The sequence below is a fragment of the Bos indicus genome, chromosome 9 (genome assembly GCF_029378745.1).
Source record: "Bos indicus isolate NIAB-ARS_2022 breed Sahiwal x Tharparkar chromosome 9, NIAB-ARS_B.indTharparkar_mat_pri_1.0, whole genome shotgun sequence".
NCBI lineage: Eukaryota > Metazoa > Chordata > Mammalia > Artiodactyla > Bovidae > Bos > Bos indicus.
This window is the reverse complement of record NC_091768.1, coordinates 71,914,969-71,927,588: the sequence shown is the minus strand read 5'-3', so window position 1 is coordinate 71,927,588 and position 12,620 is coordinate 71,914,969. Positions and strand designations below refer to the sequence as shown.

The following is a 12,620-nucleotide window of genomic DNA, read 5'->3' as shown; positions in this document are numbered from 1 at the left end:
GTTTAATGAAAGTAAGGGGATTAGCAAAAAGTCAAAGTGACTTAATTTTTGTTTACAGAAACCAAGAGATTATACAGCAGCGAGGAGTTGAGAATGAAAATCAGAGTTGGTACTTTACCACAATTAATTACAGTTGAAAGCCTGGCACAGAGGTGTAAAACTTTATTTTTAAAAGTAAGGAGAGTTTAGGGCTGGAGCTAGGGCAATAATTCATGCACAAACCTTGTGTTTAAAATTTCAAAGTTGGAAAGATCTCTAAAAGAGAACTGCTCTGGATGTGATTCTGGAGATGAGAAAATAGAAAGCCTGGAAAGGACGAATCTTCAGAATCTGAGACCAGAATGGGTGTTAGCAGGGAGGAAAAAATGGTTTCAGATGCAGCTGACAGGTCTAGAGGATACTATTGGTTTTGGCTGAGAAGTTATTTTGGAAGACCTTGGAGGCTGATTTGGGTTGAGTGGCTGGGCTAGGAGCCAGATTGTAGGGATCTGAGGACAGAGAACCACACTTGTGTTTTCAGTGATCTAATAAATGACATTTCAAGAAATGTATTTAAACTTGGGGAACTGTAATGCTAACTTCAGTTCATTTTATGATAAGCATACACAACCCAGGTCAGGACTAGCATTGTTTATATAGACTCCCAAACTTACTCTACTTAGCAAGCAGAAGACTCTCTTCATTTCACACCTATATACCAAGAATCATTCTTTTCCCTTTTACTTCTAATATTCTTTGAGGGGGGGAAACCTTAGAGTGTACGCATATTTGAAGTATCATTCTCCTATTCTGTAGTGATGAAAATGTACAGAATAGGAATTGAGTGCTTAGAAGGAAAGAGGTCACTGAGATGTTGGGCAAAGATGACTTGATGTGGGAGAAGATGAAGAGAAGACAATCATATGTTGGGTGTCAATCTTATAACTGCTTATGTCTCTTTCTTGGAGATTTCTGTGATTTCATAGCTAGACATTCTCTCTTCTCAAAAACAGAGATTCGTTGTTCACATATTTGATGGCATCTTGGTATTGCGTCCTCCGGTCAGTATTACTCTACTGATAAATTCATCTTTCTTCCAGTGACAGGATCATTTGGAGCACCCAAGTGCTCCACACACCCACACACCCAAAGTGACAGTGAAAGTCGCTCAGTCGTGTCTGACTCTGTGACTCCATGGACTATACAGTCCATGGAATTCTCCAGGCCAGAATACTGGAGTGGGTAGCCTTTCCCTTCTCCAGGGTATCTTCCCAACCCAGGGATCGAACCCAGGTCTCCCACACTGCAGGCAGATTCTTTACCAGCTGAGCTACCAGGCAAGCAAGATCAAATAAATTCCATTTCATCCAACAAGTATTCATTCAAGATCAAGAACAAAAAGATTAAGTGCCCATTTTGTGTCTCAAAGAGTTTCAAAACTCAGAGTGCTCTCTTGCTCTATTTCCTTCAAGTATAAAATTCTTCTTATTTCTTTTTGTTGTTGTTTGTGTTTTGTTGCTGATGTTGACAGGTAATCTCTGAAGGTAAAAATTTTTTTAAAAAAAGGTCTTTTTTCTATTAAAAAGTCCTATTTCTAGTCTCTTTTATTATGAGGGGGATGGGTGTGGGGATTGAATAGGCTAATGACACAAAAAAAGTTGTAAATATTCTGTCTAGTCAAGGGACCATGAACAAAAAGCCTACAGAAATATCAGGAAAAATCAAATGTAATTATAGCATGAAAACATATAATTCCATTAGTGACACTCTATGCTTTTGAGGAATGTTCACTGATGCAAGACAATAAAACCGAGCTCCACAGGACTCCGTTATGTTTCTGATGATTACTGCTCCAGAGATGTATATTTCAGACGGGGGTTCAGAAATGTCTTTACAGGAAAGGTTTTCTTTCTCAAGACTAGATTGCTTACAGTCTTATCCTATTATTTGCCAATTTTCCTTTTTTAAGTTTTAGATACAATTTTTAAATTTCTTATGTTCATGGCTCCCATTCTTTGCATTTACAGATCTGATTTATGGGAAGGGGGGAAAACATACTGTTCCTCTTTGATTGTTACTTTCATCGATGCCATGCTTCTGTAGTATGTAACTCTCCATGCAACCCAAGCAGTGATAGGAAAATCCATAAAGAATGCATTTTGGGCAGCCAGTGGACATGCAAACAAATATAATTTTTAAAAAACGAACAGGAATTCTCCAACAAGGAACTCTAGCATAGGATATGATGAAAGCTGTTCTTGAGAATCGCACTGGAATGCAATCCCATGGCAATGAAGGGGCCGTTGGTTTATTTCTTGAGCTATGGCAATCCCACATCACACGGTCTCCTAGAGCCAGGACTCAGTTAAGCATTTTGGCAAAACATCATTTGTTAACTGGGAGAGTTTCGGTTTGAGGTCTGCCTGAGTGTGAACTAGCTGTATTTTGCTAAGGTTTCGAGAGAGCCAGGCCTGTTGAAAGCTATGTTGAAGGCCTGGCACAGAAGGGCTACGAACAGCCATCCCACAAGCCAAGGAAAACCATGCTTGTAAGAGGTGCTGGTCTTGTCTCTAAGAGAAGGTCGAGTGAGGGCTTACTTTCATATATCTAATATTACTCCTCTTCCCTCCAGTTTACTAAGTCACTGGAATAGCTAACTCTAAGTAAGCAGACTCCAGTGCCCTGTTTTCCAACAGAAGGGCCCACAGATGTAAGAATCCAAAAAGATGAGCAGGAATTTGGTAGAGGTCACTCTCATGTTGGGCACCCTCTCCCTCGCCAGACCACCAGCCAAGAGTTGTCAGAGCCTACAATCCCACAGTTTTATCAGGAATTTGAGAGTTAAACATATTTCTGAACTGAACCCAAGTTTTATACAGAGATGTTTGCTCGTTTTCATTAGATGTTTGTAGAATTATGGGCACCTTATGAATCAAGGGTTACTGCCTTTTCTCAGTTTAACTGTAGTGAGTGTTGAGTTTAGGGTCTGGAATGAAGTGACAGTGAAAATTTGGATAGAGGGGGAAAGCGGGATAATAAAGGCAGTAACAGGGTTTTGTGGCAGCTCTGATGTGTATTATACATGTAGAACAGTTCCAATCAGCTCAAAGTTTCATGTGGGGCAAACTGAACCTCTGCCAATTGAAATTTACTCTGTGTACTGCTCTATGAAATACTGAACCTATTCCCAAGACATCTGTTGGAAAGAGAGAGAGAGAGACAAGAGCCCCAGAAACAGAGACAGAGAGGAGATGAAGAAAACAAGCAGCTCTTGGCCCTCAGCTGTGCTTCTCAGCCGGATGTGACCACTGTAGAACAAAGTCAGGATCAAGGACGGCGCTTCTCTACATCAAAATTCTAACGCCTATTAGCCGTGTTAGCACAGAGCATGAGTTGGAGCCAGACAGTCTGTCTAGGGGCCTCTGCCCTGCACTGGCCCATCAGCTGGAATTCCTCCTCCAGGGACACACTGTAAAAATATCTCAGGAGAGGCAGCAATTATGTATTTTTAAAGAAATGGGTTCTTTTTTTTTTCCCCTAAAGAACTCAAGCTCTTGGAACAGTTACTCCCTGGAGACCTGAGGCAAGTTTGTAGACATGTGCACACAGAGGCCAAAATGTGCCAGGTCATTACAGGAAAAGGAAGACAAACCAGCTCCACGAATCAAGGTGGAGACAGCTAGTGGGTTAGTTAGCATACATAAACTCTTTTCATCAGCGACAAGAAATGCCATTGACATTCAGTTATGAATCAGAAGGGAAATTTTGCAATTGAGTTGTTTGTCTCTAATGGACAGCCAGTGGGCTTACGCGTTCTCAGGGGGAATTGGAGAAAGGTTTCAGCAACATTCATGTATTTAGCATGTATTTATTGAGTGTCTACTACGTGTCAGACATGATCAAATTCTGGGCAGAGAGCAGAAAATTAAATAAGCGAAGTCCCAGCTCTTATGGGGTTTATTTTATTACTGGATGAGCCCTCTGATAAATTCATGGACAAAAGCCCAGGAAAATATTCCAGGTGGTGAAAAATCAGTCAGCAGACACAGAGGGTGTGGGGCTGGGTGGTGAAGACTCACGTAAAGAAAGTGCAGGGGAGGCCTTTCTCAGGAAATGAGGGATAGAGGCCCTGAGAAAAGGGAGGGTTCAGCCATGCACAGGTGAGGCAGTTGGGGATATCTGGAGAGGCAACACTGGGGCCAGTGTATGTGAGAGAGTGTGAGGCAGAGTGACCCAGGTGAGGGACATGACGTCGACCAAGAATTTTAATAAAGAGGGAGTGCTCCCTGGATCAAATGCAGGTGAGAGAGACCCCAGGAAGATAAACCCTGCATCTGGCATGCAGGTCACTTCTCAGACTTGAAGAGAGTTGTTGGACTTGCAAGTGAGAGAAGAGCAGAGAAAGTGGGCAGTGACTGGAAAATGGCTCAAAAGGCTTTGCTGGTGATGGGACTGTTACAGCACATAAAAGATGGCCTAGAAGGGTAGGGAGGCTGGGAGGGAGGTCTGAGAGGGATGGGATACATGTATACACATAATTATGGTTGATTTACATTGTACGGCAGAAACCAACACAACTTTGTTAAGCAGTAATCCTCCAATTAAAAATAAATTGTTAAAAAAGAGCGATGGAAATAATCCAGAAAAGTGGGACACTTAGGACTCAGGAGTGAAAGGGGTCTTTTCAGGAGGCGATTCACTGGATAAGTCAGAGGGCCTGGAGCCAGGGCATGGTGGGGGTGCAGAAAGCAGGAAAAGAATATGGTTATGATGCAAAGATAAAGTGATTCTTCCAGTTTGCTTTCTTATCTTAAAGTGATAGATGAGTTTTGTGCAGAATGGAGGGGGGCACTTAGAGGGGGTGAGAGAAGAGAAGGTTTGAAATAATAAGCTGGAAGAGTTAGACCAGCAGTGCTGGGACCCACTGGAGACTTGTGGCCACATTCAGCTGCTTGAGTTACAGGTAGGGTGTTGGGCAAGGTTTTTTGTTTCTTTTGGTGATGTTGTATGTGTAGTTTTTTTGTTTGCTTGTTTGTTTTTGCAAGGTGAGTCTGATGGAGAAAAAGAGGGATAAAGATGATGAGACTTAATGCAAAAGAGGGGTGAGAATCACATCCAAGGCTGGGATGATCACGTCTAAGGCTCAGGCTCTCCAGCTTGACCACACATGAGAAACAACTGAGGAACTTTGAAAAATCCTGCTTCCCAGGCCACTGCCTTATACCAGTTCAATCAGATATTCTCTATGGTAGGACTCATGCGCCAGCAATTTCAACGCTCTCCACTGATTCCAGTGTACACAAGACTGAGAATCAGCAGAGTAAGACCTTGCTACTCAAAGTGTGGCTCACAGACTGGCAGCACTGGCATCAGCTGTGTACTTCTTAGAAGGCAGACGCATAGAACTACCCCAGAGATCTACTGAAGCAGAATCTACAGTTTAACAAGATCACCTGGTGATTCATGCACATGTTAATATTTCAAAAGCGCGGATCTAAGAACTCTCCTTAATGTCTGGGACTGTTAGGGAAGACCAGAGCTAGCATGGCCTTCTGGCTTCCCAGGAGTTAAACCTCTGAGATACTCCCAAATCACTCTTAAGATGTGAGCCAGTTTGATGACTGAGTAGAATGATGATTCTGTATAATTTCTTAGGAATCAAGATTCCCTAGAAATAGCTTAAAGTTATGAATAAGAATGCACTGTCCCAGTTTCATCTCCATAAGGATCTTCTGTGGACTTAGGGACCAAGTGACTTGTGTTGCCCCTTTTCTTAGTCATATATCCAACTACTTGCTAGAGAGCAGGTAAACATGGAAAGCTAGCAAATTTTTCCTCTGTATTAAAACGATTTGTTCAAAATCCAAGTGTTTGATGTAAGCATCATATTTGTAATTAGACAGTAGTCAATATTAAGTAATCAGAAACTATGAAGGTGATATTACACAGCTTATCTACTACTACTAGCTTCTGTTGTTTAGATCAGAAGAGAATCCAATGAATAAAGCTCACCCACATTTATTAAACTAATAACAGATTAAATACACTTCGAGGGGAGTTCAGCAGTACTAATATGCTACAACTAGAACTGTTATACTATATACTATTGCTATTACAGAGACTTTGGATTGATGGAACTTGCTTCCAGCCTATAATATGTCACAAATACTTTAAAATGCAAAAATAGCATAGTATTACGTTTATACAATACATAATTTATAGCATAGCACTTGGATAGAAAGGGACAAGTTAAGACAATGTCAAGAAAGACCATGGGAGGATGACCTAGAAAGCACAGGACTGAAACAAAAATGATGGAGATGGCAAATGACAGCCAGCCTCAGGACTTGGACAAAGGTGGATGAGTATCTTAGTGAAAGACTGTAGTAAAGATAAGTGAGACATGAATTTAGAGAAAGGAGAGTTGATGATGAGTTATGTAAATTTAATAATCTAATCTGCCCCTCCAACTTCCCAAGATATGAGGCTGAATGTTCATTAGCCGAGATCAATAAACTGAGACTGAAACTTTAGGGACGGTTATAAAAGGTGCCTCTAGAAGTTGTGTTTTTTAAGAAACGAATTACCGCTTATCTTTCTCGTGTATTAGTTTCAAGTTTTGCCATCTCTCAAACTCCCTCTAAGGATTTGAGAAATGTCACTATCTTTGATTTAGCTTTACTTTTACATACGTATGTACAGTTGACCCTTGAGCAACAAAGCTTTGAACCATGTAGGTCCATTTATATGTGGAGTTTTTTTCAATGAATATCTGGAACTTTTTTTGAGATTTGCGATAATTTGAAAAAACTTGCAGGCCAACCACATAGCCTAGAAATATGGAAAAAAATATTCTTTAGTTAGGTATATCATGAATGCATAAAGTATAAATAGATACTAGTCTATTTTACCATTTAATACCATAAGATACACACAAATCTATTAAGACAAGTTAAAATTTATCAAAACTTATGCACAGACCATTCATGACACCATTCACACTCAAGAGTAATGTATACAAATATAAAGATGCAGTATTAAACTGTAACTGAAATAAATTAACTATAGTCCACATTGTACTACTGTAATAATTTTGTAGCTATCTCCTGTTACTATTCTGGTGAGCTCAAGTGTTGCGAGTATCTGCCTGAAATGCTGAGTGATGCTAATCATCTCCTTGTGAGCAGTTCATTTCTCCAGTAAATCACATACTACAGTAAAAAGTGATCTCTTGCGGTTCTCGTATATTTTGTGTTGTGTTTACTGCAATGCCATAAACCTTAAATAACTCCAGGGGACCCAGACGAAGTGCCCCTAGTGATGCTAGAAGTGCACTCAAGAAGCAGAATCATCACATGAACAACAAAAAACCCCGAATTACTTGGTATGTACCACAGCTTGAAGTTTGCAGCTGTGCCTGCCCTCCATTTCAAGATAAATAAATCCAGCGTAAGGACTATTGCCAAAAAAAAAAAAAAAAGGAAATTTTTGAAGCCATGGTTGCAGCTACACCAGCAGGCTCAAAACCCTTGTTCTTTTTCAGAAATACCTGTCTATCTCACAAGGAAAATCCAGCTTTGACATGGGTGCAGGATTCCTTTAAGAAAGGCATACCTACAGACACCAGTATGATTGGAGAAAAGGTGAAGCCATTATTTGGCAACTTAAGAATCTGCCTACAAGGCAGGAGTCCTGGGTTCAATCTCTGAGTTGGGAAGATTCCCTGGAGAAGGTAATGGCAACCCACTCCTGTATTCTTTCAACTAATTCTTTCATTTTCAAACCCGAAGGAAGGTGAAGGAGCTAAAGCTGGAGAAACTAATGCCAGCAACGATGGTGTGATAGTTTTAGAAAGAGGCTTGGCTTTAAAAATGTCATGATAGCAGGAGAGAAGATTCATCCACCACGAGGCAGCAGATGAATTCCGAGGCACCATTAAGAAAATCACAGACAAAGAGAATATCTGCTGAACAGATTTCTAATATAGATGGAAGTGCCCGATTCTGGAAAAAAAGATGTCATCAAGGACGCTTGGTAATAAGAAGCAAGGACCAGGACTTCAGGCAGGAAAGGACAGTCTAATATCACTGTTTTGTGCAAATGCAGCTGAGTTTATGATCAGGATCACCCGTACATATAAAGCTGCTAACCCCAAGCCTTGAAGCAAAGGATAAACACCAGCTACCAGTCTTCTGACTGTACAACAAGAAGGCCTGACAATGAAAACACTTTTGCTGGATTGGTTCTACTGATGCTCTGTCCCTGAAGTCAGAAAGTAACTTCTTAGTAAGGGACTGCCTTTTAAAGTTCTTTGGATATCTGACAATGCCCCTAGCTACCCAGACCCCATGAGTTCAACACCGAAGGCACCGTAAAGTATTCTACTTTCTCCTAAACACAACATCTCTAATTCAGTGTCTAGAACAGGGGGTCAGGGGGCCCTTGAAGGCTCATTATACAGGATAATCTATGGCAAGGATTGTCAGTGCTATGGAAGAGAACCTCAACACAGAACATCATGAACATCTTGAAGGATTATGTCATTAAAAATGCCATCACTGGTACAGAAAAAGCCCTAAAAGCCATCAAGCCAGTAACAATAAACTCCTACTGGGGAAACTTGTGTCCAGATTTTGTGCATGATGTTACAGGATTTAAAAAAGAGCCAATCAAGAAAATCATGAAAGAGATGGTGGATACAGCAAAGAAAGGTGGGGATAAAAGGTTTCAAGATATAGATCACAGAGAAATTCATGTCCTAATAAACACCACACCAGAGCAATTAACAGGGGACAACTTGATGGAGGTGAGTGCTTCTGAACCAAAGCTAGATGGTGAGTAAGAAGAAGCAGTATCAGAAAACAAGCTGTACACTCTTTGATATACATCACAGGAAGACGCTCTGTGATCCACTTATAGTAATGGAAACAAAAACAAAAATAAACAAATGGGACTGATTAAACTGAAAAGATTTTGACAGCAAAGGAAACAATAAACAAGATTAAAAGACAACCTTCAGAATGGGAGGAAATAATTGCAAATTAAACAACTGACAAAGGATTCAGTTCAGTTCAGTCGTTCAGTCCTGTCCGACTTTGCGACCCCATGAATTGCAGCACGCCAGGCTTCCCTATGCATCACCAACTCCCAGAGTTCACTCAAACTCATGTCCATTGAGTAGGTGATGCCATCCAGCCATCTCATCCTCTGCTGTCCCCTTCTCTTCCTGCCCCCAATCCCTCCCAGCATCAGAGTCTTTTCCAATGAGTCAACTCTTCACATGAGGTGGACAAAGTACTGGAGTTTCAGCTTTAGCATCATTCCTTCCAAAGAAATCCCAGGGCTGATCTCCTTCAGAATGGACTGATTGGATCTCCTTGCAGTCCAAGGGACTCTCAAGAGTCTTCTCCAACACCACAGTTCAAAAGCATCAATTCTTCAGTGCTCAGCTTTCTTCACAGTCCAACTCTCACATCCATACATGACTACTGGAAAAACCATAGCCTTGACTAGATGGACCTTTGTTGGCAAAGTAATGTCTCTGCTTTTGAATATGCTATCTAGGTTTGTCATAACTTTCCTTCCAAGGAGTAAGTGTCTTTTAATTTCATGACTGCAGTCACCATCTGCAGTGATTTTGGAGCCCAGAAAAATAAAGTCTGACACTGTTTCCACTGTTTCCTCATCTATTTCCACTGTTTCCCCATCTATTTCCCATGAAGTGATGGGACAAAATGCCATGATCTTCGTTTTCTGAATGTTGAGCTTTAAGCCAACTTTTTCACTCTCCTCTTTTACTTTCATCAAGAGGCTTTTGAGTTCCTCTTCACTTTCTGCCATAAGGGTGGTGTCATTGGCATATCTGAGGTTATTGATATTTCTCCTGGCAATCTTGATTCCAGCTTGTGCTTCTTCCAGCCCAGCGTTTCTCATGATGTACTCTGCATAGAAGTTAAATAAGCAGGGTGACAATATGCAGCCTTGACGTACTTCTTTTCCTATTTGGAACCAGTCTGTTGTTCCATGTCCAGCTGTAACTGTTGCTTCCTGAACTGCATATAGGTTTCTCAAGAGGCAGGTCAGGTGGTCTGGGATTCCCATCTCTTTCTCAGTTTTCCACAGTTTATTGTGATCCACACAGTCAAAGGCTTTGGCAGAGTCAATAAAGCAGAAATAGATGTTTTTATGGAACTCTCTTGCTTTTTCCATTATCCAGTGGATGTTGGCAATTTGATTTTGGTTCCTCTGCCTTTTCTAAAACCAGCTTGAACATCTGGAAGTTCACGGTTCACGTATTGCTGAAGCCTGGCTTGGAGAATTTTGAGCATTACTTTACTAGTGTGTGAGATGAGTGCAATTGTGTGGTAGTTTGAGCATTCTTTGGCATTGCCTTTCTTTGGGATTGGAATGAAAACTGACCTTTTCCAGTCCTGTGGCCACTGCTGAGTTTTCCAAATTTGCTGGCATACTGAGTGCAGCACTTTCACAGCATCATCTTTCAGGATTTGAAATAGCTCAACTGGAATTCCATCACCTCCACTAACTTTGTTCATAGTGATGCTTTCTAAGGCCCACTTGACTTCACATTCCAGGATGTCTGGCTCTAGGTGAGTGATCACACCATCGTGCTTATCTGGGTCGTGAAGATCTTTTTTGTACAGTTCTTCTGTGTATTCTTGCCATCTCTTCTTAATACCTTCTGCTTCTGTTAGGTCCATACCATTTCTGTCCTTTATTGAGCCCATCTTTGCATGAAATGTTCCTTTGGTATCTCTAATTTTCTTGAAGAGCTCTCTAGTCTTTCCCATTCTGTTGTTTTCCTCTATTTCTTTGCATTGATCACTGAGGAAGGCTTTCTTATCTCTTCTTGCTATTCTTTGAAACTCTGCATTCAGATGCTTATATCTTTCCTTTTCTCCTTTGCTTTTTGCTTCTCTTCTTTTCACAGCTATTTGTAAAGCCTCCCCAGACAGCCATTTTGCTTTTTTTGCATTTCTTTTCCATGGGGATGGTCTTGATCCCTGTGTCCTGTTCAGTGTCATGAATCTCCGTCCATAGTTCATCAGGTACTCTATCAGGTCTAGTCCCTTAAATCTGTTTCTCGCCTCCACTGTATAATTATAAGGGATTTGATTTAGGTCATACTTGAAGGTCTAGTGGACGAGAGGAGATACCACTCGCCCAAAGTAAGGAGCAGCGGCTGCACTTTGATGGAGCAGCCATGAAGAGATATCCCACGTCCAAGAGAAACCCAAGGAAGACGGTAGGTGTTGCAAGAGGGTATCAGAGGGCAGACACATTGAAACCATAATCACAGAAAACTAGTCAATCTAATCACACGGACCACAGCCTTGTCTAACTCAGTGAAACTAAGCCATGCCCGTGGGGCAACCCAAGGTGGGCGGGTCATGGAGAGATCTGACAGAATGTGGTCCACTGGAGAAGGGAATGGCAAACCACTTCAGTATTCTTGCCTTAAGAACCCCGTGAACAGTATGAAAAGGCAAAATGATAGGATACTGAAAGAGGAACTCCCCAGGTCAGTAGGTGCCCAATATGCTACTGGAGATCAGTGGAGAAATAACTCCAGAAAGAATGAAGGGATGGAGTCAAAGCAAAAACAATACCAAATTGTGGATGTGACTGGTGATATAAGCAAGGTCCGATGCTGTAAAGAGCAATATTGCATAGGAACTTGGAATGTTAGGTCCATGCTGCTGCTGCTGAGTCACTTCAGTTGTGTCCAACTCTGTGCAACCCCATAGACGGCAGCCCACCAGGATGCCCCGTCCCTGGGATTCTCCAGGCAAGAACCTTGGAGTGGGTTGCCATTTCCTTCTCCAATCCATGAAAGTGAAAAGTGAAAGTGAAGTCACTCAGTCATGTCCGACCCTCAGAGACGCATGGACTGCAGCCTTTCAGGCTCCTCCATCCATGGGATTTTCCAGGCAAGGGTACTGGAGTGGGGTGCCATTGCCTTCTCTGTTAGGTCCATGGATCAAGGCAAATTGGAAGTGGTCAAACAGGAGATGGCAAGAATGAAATTCAACATTCTAGGGATCAGCAAACTAAAATGGACTGGAGTGGGTGAATTTAATTCAGATAACCATTATATCTACTACTGTGGGCAGGAATCCCGTAGAAGAAATGGAATAGCCATCATGGTCAACAAAAGAGTCCAAAATGTAGTACTTGGATGCAATCTGAAAAACGACAGAATGATCTCTATTCATTTCCAAGGCAAACCATTCAATATCACAGTAATCCTAGCCTATGCCCCAACCAGTAATGCTGAAGAAGCTGAAGTTGAATGGTTCTATGAAGACCTACAAGACCTTTTAGAACTAACACCCCCAAAAAAAGATGTCCTTTTCATTACAGGGGACTGGAATGCAAAGTAGGAAATCAAGAAACACCTGGAGTAACAGGCAAATTTGGCCTTGGAGTACAGAATGAAGTAGGGCAAAGGCTAATAGAGTTTTGCCAAGAGAATGCACTGGTCATAACAAACACCCTCTTACAACAACACAAGAGAAGACTCTATACATGGACATCACCAGAAAGTCAACACCGAAGTCAGATTGATTATATTCTTTGCAGCCAAAGATGGAGAAGCTCTATACAGTCACCAAAAACAAGAC

The 12,620-nt window shown here is 41.5% G+C and overlaps 1 protein-coding gene across 14 annotated transcripts in view; it reads right to left on the bottom strand.

Annotated features, from left to right (window-relative positions):
* EYA4 (EYA transcriptional coactivator and phosphatase 4) overlaps positions 1–12,620 on the bottom strand; it is a 365,716-nt gene that overhangs the window by 21,281 nt on the left and 331,815 nt on the right. The gene's annotated exons all lie outside the window — the stretch shown is intronic.